Genomic DNA, 9,122 nt, shown 5'->3' with positions numbered 1-9,122 from the left:
GAGGCTGACGTTTGGCAACTCGAACCTTCAGCTCCCTCCACAGATTTTCTATGGGATTAAGGTCTGGAGACTGGCTAGGCCACTCCAGGACCTTAATGTGCTTCTTCTTGAGCCACTCCTTTGTTGCCTTGGCTGTGTGTTTTGGGTCATTGTCATGCTGGAATACCCATCCACGACCCATTTTCAATGCCCTGGCTGAGGGAAGGAGGTTCTCACCCAAGATTTGGCGGTACATGGCCCCGTCCATCGTCCCTTTGATGCGGTGCAGTTGTCCTGTCCCTTTAGCAGAAAAACACCCCCAAAGCATAATGTTTCCACCTCCATGTTTGACGGTGGGGATGGTGTTCTTGGGGTCATAGGCAGCATTCCTCCTCCTCCAAACACGGCGAGTTGAGTTGATGCCAAAGAGTTCAATTTTGGTCTCATCTGACTACAACACTTTTACCCAGTTCTTCTTTGAATCATTCAGATGTTCATTGGCAAACTTCAGACGGGCCTGTACATGTGCTTTCTTGAGCAGGGGTACCTTGCGGGCGCTGCAGGATTTCAGTCCTTCACGGCATAGTGTGTTACCAATTATTTTATTGGTGACTATGGTCCCAGCTACCTTGAGATCATTAACAAGATCCTCCCGTGTAGTTCTGGGCTGATTCCTCACCGTTCTCATGATCATTGAAACTCCACGAGGTGAGATCTTGCATGGAGCCCCAGACCGAGGGAGACTGACAGTTATTTTGTGTTTCTTCCATTTGCGAATAATCGCACCAACTGTTGTCACCTTCTCACCCAGCTGCTTGGCGATGGTCTTGTAGCCCATTCCAGCCTTGTGTAGGTCTACAATCTTGTCCCTGACATCCTTGGACAGCTCTTTGGTCTTGGCCATGGTGGAGAGTTTGGAATCTGATTGATTGATTGCTTCTGTGGACAGGTGTCTTTTATACAGGTAACGAGCTGAGATTAGGAGCACTCCCTTTAAGAGAGTGCTCCTAATCTCAGCTCGATACCTGTATAAAAGACACCTGGGAGCCAGAAATGTTGCTGATTGATAGGGGATCAAATACTTATTTCCGTCAATTAACATGCAAATCAATGTATAACTTTTTTGAAATGCGTTTTTCTGGATTTTTTTGTTGTTATTCTGTCTCTCACTGTTAAAATACACCTACCATTAAAATTATAGACTGATCATTTCTTTGTCAGTGGGCAAATGTACAAAATCAGCAGGGGATCAAATACTTTTTTCCCTCACTGTATATATACACCGATCAGCCATAAAATTATGACCACCTGCCTAATATCGTGTAGGTCCCAAAACAGCCCTGACCTGTCGAGGCATGGACTGCACTAGACCTTTTTCAGCAATTTGAGCTACAGTAGCTCATCTGTTGGATCGGACTACACGGGCCAGCCTTCGCTCCCCACGTGCATCAGTGAGCCTTGGCCGCCCATGACCGAGAACACCCCACAAGAGCTGCAGTTTTGGAGATGCTCTGACCCAGTCGTCTAGCCATAACAATTTGGCCCTTGTCAAAGTCGCTTAGATCCTTACGCTTGCCCATTTTTCCTGCTTCTAACACATCAACTTTGAGGACAAAATGTTCACTTGCTGCCTAATATATCCCACCCACTGACAGGTGCCATGATAATGAGATTATCAGTGTTATTCACTTCACCTGTCAGTGGTCATAATGTTATGGCTGATCGGTGTATATACAGTACTGTGCAAAGGTTTTAGGCAGGTGTGAAAAAATGCTGCAAAATAAGAATGCTTTCAAAAATAGACGTGTTAATAGATTATATGTATCAATTAACTAAATGCAAAGTGAGTGAACAGAAGACAAATCTAAATCAAATCCATATTTGGTGTGACCACCCTGTCTTCAAAACAACATAAATTCTTCTAGGTACACTTGCACAAAGTCAGGGATTTTGTAGGCATATAGTCAGGTGTATGATTAAACAATTATACCAAACAGGTGCGAATGATCATCAATTCAATATGTAGGTAGTTATACTGCATCAGCAAGATCTCTCCCAGACAGAAATTTCAAGGCAGACAGGGGTTTCCAGATGTGCTGTCCAAGCTCTTTTGAAGAAGCACAAAGAAACGGGCAACGTTGAGGACCGTAGACGCAGTGGTCGGCCAAGGAAACTTACTGCAGCAGATGAAAGACACATCATGCTTACTTCCCTTTGCAGTCGGAAGATGTCCAGCAGTGCCATCAGCTCAGAATTGGCAGAAAACAGTGGGACCCTGGTACAGCCATCTACTGTCTGCTCAGAAGTGTCCAAAAAGCCATACCTCTGATGTGGAAACAAGGCCAAGCGACTCAAATATGCATGAAAAAACAGGAACTGGGGTCCAGAAAAATGGCAGCAGGTGCTCTGGACTGATGAGTCAAAGTCAGTTTGATGAGTCTGATGAGTCAGTTTGTTCACCAAAGGGCTGGAGAGCGGTACACAAATGAGTGTCTGCAGGCAACAGTGAAGCATGGTGGAGGTTCCTTGCAAGTTTGGAGCTGCAATTCTGCAAATGGAGTTGGGGATTAAGTTAGAATTAATGGTCTCCTCAATGCTGAGAAGTACTTATCCATCATGCAATACCATCAGGGAGGCATCTGATTGGCCCCAAATTTATTCTGCAGCATGACAATGACCCCAAACATACAGCAACAGTCATTAAGAACTATCTTCAGCGTGAAGAAGAACAAGGAGTCCTGGAAGTGATGGTATGGCCCCCACAGAGCCCTGATCTCAACATCATTGAGTCTGTCTGGGATTACATGAAGAGAGAGAAGCAACTGAGGCTGCCTAAATCCACAGAAGAACTGTGGTTAGTTCTCCCATGTCCGGGTTTTAAGACAGATGTATGTGAATTGTGTACTTCCTATATGCTGTGGTACCTTGTACACTGTAGGTAACCACTCCACTCCCACACCCCTACTGCCTGCATGTACCTGAATCCAGTGACCCATCACAGTTCACCCCAACTGTAGCCCAGCAGTGATGTGTCACTCATTTCCATTTGCTTGACCATTCTGGGTCAGTTGTCGGTCTTCTATAATTGACTGAGAAATGTGAAGTTTGTTGAAACTGGTGGAGTTTTAGAATGAGAGCACTCCAGAATCGATCATATCCTGTCAGCATGAGCAAAGTCATCGTCATTTAAGAAAAATCATCAATTAAGAACAATATGGGAATCTAAATGAATACACAATGAATGTATCCCACACCCGAAATGAATAATGTTCATGCCTGCATACCCTAACATGTCCAAGTCAGGATCAGATGAGATGTTTTCTGCAACTGGAATATTCTATGCCCAGTGACCAAGCAACATTTTCAGAAATGACCTGACAGAGAAATATGTCTCCTTAAAAAGATAAACAACCCTAGGCCACCTCTTTTCTTGGAAATCTTTGCAGGTATTCAGCTTAAAAATACACGTCTTAATGGCCATTGTTCATTGTCAGATAGTTTCAAGACATTTACCTGAGAACAATGGAATGTGCAAGGGAAGTCTGAATTCACCGTCACACACCTCAGAGTCTGTACAATGTAAGGATACTCATTTCAAAGGAAAGACATCCCTAGATAAATAACTATTACTTCCATACTTATATTTCCCAATAGGAACCTCTTTGTAAGATTTCCCTGGTAGTAAATGGACAGTTTGATGTAAGATAATCTGACCTGCTCTTATGCTGTTTTACATTGATCATCATCAACTCTTTTATTTTCTCCCATAACCCTTTGGTAGTCTCCACGATAACCTTTTTTTTTGTTCCATTGTGCATGTGTGAGTGTTGATAAAATCTCCTGCAGATGTTCACAAACTCAATGAACTGTTGAAACTCCAGGTTTTAGATGTCCCTGAAGTACAGAGTTGTTAAAATAACTGCTGAAAAACAGTTGGTAATGGCTAAAACTCAATACCCAAACCTATAAAGAAAATAAAGTTGGCAAAATATCCACCACATCGTCTTAATGGCTCCATCAAAATAAACTGAATTAAAAGGACGCAGCTACGCAAAATTTTCTGACAAGACACTGCTAACAACAAAATGACAGATATAACACCATGGAATGTGATATAAATTCACTCATAATATAGCATTTAATTCATGTTTTTTGCAAATGAGCTTTAAAAAGACACAATGTAACAATTTGGAATCACTTGACCCAGTTAAACTGCTTCTTTAGGTCAGTTTCTTATTAATGTAGCAATACAAATTGTAAACTTGCCTATAAGATTCTAACTAGTCTTTTTCCAGTCTTTGAAATCTAAATTTCCAGAAACATGGATAAGCAGCATGGATTTTATTAAATAATATTGAAGCATGGGTCTGTGGCCCACACTAGAGTGACGTTTTCGATCGGGTTCCTACGGAAGTGCACAGAAACTCCTCCCCCTTGGGCAGTGCTTCCTTTTTCAGATAACCAGGGTTGCATTTGCAACCTAAATTTTTTGCACTTAACCCCTTGGGGGGACGGTGGAGGGATTTCCCATTGTGCTAAACAGGAGATATAAATGATTAATTTAATTAATGTTTCCTGAAAATGAGCTAACACAAGGTAACAATTAAGAAAATCCACTTGACCCAACCTGCATGTCCCATGGTTTCTGACTTGCTGATCAAAGGATCTCAGTAAAGTTACCACATGAATGAACCTAGATCCACATTCACAACATTGTTTGATTATTTTTAGTATTATTAACCCAATAAACTGTGTCAGGAATATCTACTTTTTTAAGTCTCAGATCTCATTGTACTTAATTTCCATGTACTGGTTTTGTTTTCCATTCAAATATCTAAGAGTAAGTGGAATACTGTAGATTTTGCAGCATAAAATACAACATACACTCACCTAAAGGATTATTAGGAACACCTGTTCAGTTTCTCATTAATGCAATTATCTAACCAACCAATCACATGGCAGTTGCTTCAATGCATTTAGGGGTGTGGTCCTGGTCAAGACAATCTCCTGAACTCCAAACTGAATGTCTGAATGGGAAAGAAAGGTGATTTAAGCAATTTTGAGTGTGGCATGGTTGTTGGTGCCAGACCGGCTGGTCTGAGTATTTCACAATCTGCTCAGTTACTGGGATTTTCACGCACAACCATTTCTAGGGTTTACAAAGAATGGTGTGAAAAGGGAAAAGCATCCAGTATGCGGCAGTCCTGTGGGCGAAAATGCCTTGTTGATGCTAGAGGTCAGAGGAGAATGGGCTGACTGATTCAAGCTGATAGAAGAGCAACTTTGACTGAAATAACCACTCGTTACAACCGAGGTATGCAGCAAAGCATTTGTGAAGCCACAACACGTACAACCTTGAGGCGGATGGGCTACAACAGCAGAAGACCCCACCGGGTACCACTCATCTCCACTACAAATAGGAAAAAGAGGCTACAATTTGCACAAGCTCACCAAAATTGGAAAGTTGAAGACTGGAAAAATGTTGCCTGGTCTGATGAGTCTCCATTTCTGTTGAGACATTCAGATGGTAGAGTCAGAATTTGGCGTAAAGAGAATGAGAACATGGATCCATCATGCCTTGTTACCACTGTGCAGGCTGGTGGTGGTGGTGTAATGGTGTGGGGGATGTTTTCTTGGCACACTTTAGGCCTCTTAGTGCCAATTGGGCATCGTTTAAATGCCACGGCCTACCTGAGCATTGTTTCTGACCATGTCCATCCCTTTATGACCACCATGTACCCATCCTCTGATGGCTACTTCCAGCAGGATAATGCACCATGTCACAAAGGTCGAATCATTTGAAATTGGTTTCTTGAACATGACAATGAGTTCACTGTACTAAACTGGCCCCCACAGTCACCAGATCTCAACCCAATAGAGCATCTTTGGGATGTGGTGGAACGGGAGCTTCGTGCCCTGGATGTGCATCCCACAAATCTCCATCAACTGCAAGATGCTATCCTATCAATATGGGCCAACATTTCTAAAGAATGCTTTCAGCACCTTGTTGAATCAATGCCACGTAGAATTAAGGCAGTTCTGAAGGCGAAAGGGGGTCAAACACAGTATTAGTACGGTGTTCCTAATAATCCTTTAGGTGAGTGTATATAGTAATATAGTTAAAAAGAATCTGTAATGTATCATATGCAAATCTAATTTAAAATACACTTAACATTTGGAGGATATATATGACTCATTTCCGAATGCATCTTTGATGACAGCTTGGATTCAACAATTTTGAAATGTAAATTTTCAGGTGTGAAGTAGGAGAACTCCAAAGAGCCCTTCATTGCTTTTGTGACAGAGATGAATGTTTTTATAGCCACAAAACACTATCTGGAGGTAGAAATAGATCTAATGGATAAAGCACAAGCTACCATTCCTGCTGTCCTAATGACCTACTTTTCAATTTTTCCAGAGGCAGGGGAGAGTTTAGCTCAAAACCTCCCCCTGCTGTTACTGAATATGAATGACAGAATCACAAATAGGACTGGATTGCAATGCAAGTTGTCGAGCAGGTGCGTAGTCTGAAAGAGTAGGTTGACAGTGTCATATTGATTCAGTTGAATTAAATTTCTCTGCCTGATACAAATGGTAGTGCAGTGAAACCAAAATTATTGTGAATTTATTACATAGATTGTTGTCATTGTTCTCTCTTTTATCACATGACTCACTTTACGCCAGTGTGTATAGTATATTATGGAATAAGAAAAAGATTGTCACACAATACAGGAAGATATTATTGATCTTTATTTGTTTACTTTGTTTATGTTTCTGTTTATTTTCAATCTGTAAAGTGCTCTGTGGCTACCCTTTATTACAAAATAAAAATTGATTACATTTTTACTGTAGATTTTCAATTGCATAATGTCAATGTGAGTTTGAAATGTGTAAAATAAGAAATAGACCTTCAATATGTTTTACAATATCGTTGTATTTGTATTTAACTGATACTGATAGAGGGCAACTTGCAAAAAAGTGGCAAAATAAAATAAACATCAACCATTCTTCTCTGAAAAAAAAAACTACAAACATATTGGTTCGTTGTGCAGGCCTCACCGCCTTTTACTTTATCCTCATCATATGAGCACAGCACAGGTTGGGAATTAGAGAAAGTACCAATCAACCCACCCAGCCTTATTCAATCTTCGCTGGCTAATTGAGGCTGGCCACAGCATGCGGTCTGTGTGTGAATTATCCCAATGTATCAGCATTAACCCATACCCACAGAGTCGCTACATTCGATGAATAGAAAACAATTAAGAAGGAAAGAAAAAAAGCAATGAAAAGTATGGTGCAATTCATTAATGGATATGAACAGCTGGGCTCGGGCTCAAACAGACACAGAGCTCTGAAATATAATTGCCTTAACCCCCTCCCCCTCCTGTGTTTTACAGTCATTACAAACTTAGTCTATACATTTGAGGCAATATATGAGGTGCTAACGAGTGTCTCTTTCATTCATTACCAAGGTGAGCATCTGCTTTCTTCTGTCCTCCTTTACTTACAAAAATGTCCTACATTCCTGAAGTGCCCTAACAACTGCTAGACAAGGAACTTCGAAGGTAAACAGGGCTGCTAAAAAAAAGTTTTAATGAGCTTTATTATAGTCCTCACAGACTACATGGCCAGTCAACCACCAACTGTTATGAGAGGGCACAGGCAGAGAAAAAAGAGAAAGAGCCCTCAATTGTTGAACAAACTAGGTGCTGTTAATGTTTAGGAAAAATATTGATTCCCATACTCAATGTCAAGGGCTATAAAACAGAAAAGGGTGGAATCTCGATGTCTCTGCTAGGTAAAATAACTGAGTTACAGAATAAGGTAATTACATTTTTATTTAATTCATAGTACAAATGTTTTTCTTATCTTAAGTGTTAGGTGCTCAGTGAATGCAAACCTGTGATGTTTTGTGTTTGCCAGGTTTTAGATCCTTTGGTGCTGCCCACACTGAATTAAACCATAGACCTGCCAAGAGCCCTTCAGACAGAAATAAATTAAAGTAGACAACTCAAGCGCAATATATATCCCAGAAAAAAATATTTATTTGAATGTGGTCTGATGATATAAAAAGCTGGACGTGGATTGCTAAAGCCACAAGTCAGAAGATGATGCTGGTTTCTCAAACAAGACGGAATATAAGCATTCAATATTTCAGTTTGATTTGACTAAACTGACAGTGTCCACTAGAGTGTTGTAAAATACTTTCCATTCAAACACGATCAGTTCAGATAGAATTTATTGGTTCTAGGTCCACAACTAAAGACCTTTATTATGGTAATTATGAGTAAACAAAATGTCAAAATCGAGTAAGGTAAGGACTTAAAAAAAAAACAATTTCAGTAACCATAAAAATTGATGGAAAAGGAACCAGAACTTCATCTTGACTTCAATATTTCTCATGTCCTTGGTCAAATCTGTCCTTCTGACAATCTGAAAAGGCATTGCAAAAGGTGTGAATGATAATATTTTCGTCAAATTAACGTCTTATTCAGGTTGCATGAATGAAACGTTTTTGAGAGTTACAGACCATTAGCGATCTCAGCCACTGAAACTCTTTTTTGAAAGGTCTTTGAAAGAATGACACTTTTGAGCTATTGATGACAACAGTATGAGGTACTTGGGGTAATTAACTCAAACAGGAAATAATATACATGACACAAAGTGCAAGAGTCAGGGGGTTAGCCTTGATATAAGTTATTAAAAAGGTGTAGGGGGCTTAATCTGTGCCATAGTTACCTATGGGCCACAAGGTCATGGGTTTTAATCTTGTTGGGTTTTAATCTTGTTTTGGGTAAACCTGCATGCACACACTGTTGGGAATGTGTCCACTGGCGTGCTATAAAACTGAAGGATTTGACCCAGACCACTTCTTGGGTTTAAGTATTTAATGGTATAGGAATTAAACAAATAGCTCAACTGAATTGCTTATAACGATGCCAAGTGTTCAACTTTTTGCGGGGTATTCAATATCTAGACTGTTATGTGACAAAGGGTTAATTGCAAGAACTTGTGGGATTGTGGGATTTTGTAAATGATACAGTATGAAAGTCACATAACAGTTTTTTTTTGTTTTTTGTTTTTTCAGAAGTTCAAATGTACATGTGCGCTTTGAAGATATTCATTTCCAGAAAGTAAGTTAC

This window comes from Amia ocellicauda, chromosome 3, assembly GCF_036373705.1.
Source record: "Amia ocellicauda isolate fAmiCal2 chromosome 3, fAmiCal2.hap1, whole genome shotgun sequence".
Lineage (NCBI taxonomy): Eukaryota > Metazoa > Chordata > Actinopteri > Amiiformes > Amiidae > Amia > Amia ocellicauda.
The sequence above is the reverse complement of the archived record's forward strand: the minus strand, read 5'-3'. Positions refer to the sequence as shown.